Source organism: Opisthorchis viverrini, assembly GCF_000715545.1.
Source record: "Opisthorchis viverrini unplaced genomic scaffold opera_v5_370, whole genome shotgun sequence".
Classification (NCBI taxonomy): Eukaryota; Metazoa; Platyhelminthes; class Trematoda; order Opisthorchiida; family Opisthorchiidae; genus Opisthorchis; species Opisthorchis viverrini.
In genome coordinates, this window is record NW_008752031.1 from 358,135 (window position 1) to 358,850 (window position 716).

Consider the following 716-nt stretch of genomic DNA (forward strand, 5'->3'; position numbering starts at 1 on the left):
TGAGCAGATCTTAGATTTCAGTTACTTATTAGGCTAAAAGTAGACGGCTACTGCGAATAGAATGAGTGTGGAAAACATTATTGTAGCAGGAATAATTGATCATGGGTGTTCATCTGTTTTAGGATGTCACACGGGATAACTTCGTGAAAGTATTAAAAGGCGATGAGAAACTTGCAGCCAATAAGAAAAAGGTGCTGAATAGGTGAGTTTGGGCGGAAGTGGTTATTGTTGATGCACTTGCAGATCATAGCTAGAATTCAAGTGTTCCAGGTCAGACTTTTGGGGAAATGCGTGTTTAGTATTATCGCAAGTAGCTTGCTACATTATCTGTTTAAGTAAAGCTCCTCGAAGTCATTCAAAATGATTTGATTCACTTTAAGGAAAACTTTTTTTTCAATTTCAGACTATGCGTTATTATCATATCATGGGCATAGGTCAGGTATACACTCTGTGGATTTGCAGTTGCGGCGCAATCCGTAATCACCCACGCTTTGTGCGCGTTTCCTGATTAACTCAGCTTTCTTGCGGGCCTCGGATGGATGATTAAATAGATTTTCCCAGCTCCCGCGAACCCATTTGATTTAAAAGGTTTTACGATTAATAAACTTCTTCAAGAGTTTCATGTTAGTTGGTGGTCTGCTGTCATTCTGCTCCGCTTCTGGGAATGTGGTGCCTCGTTTTCTGTTTGGTCACCATTCCAATGCAGCGGTCTGGTA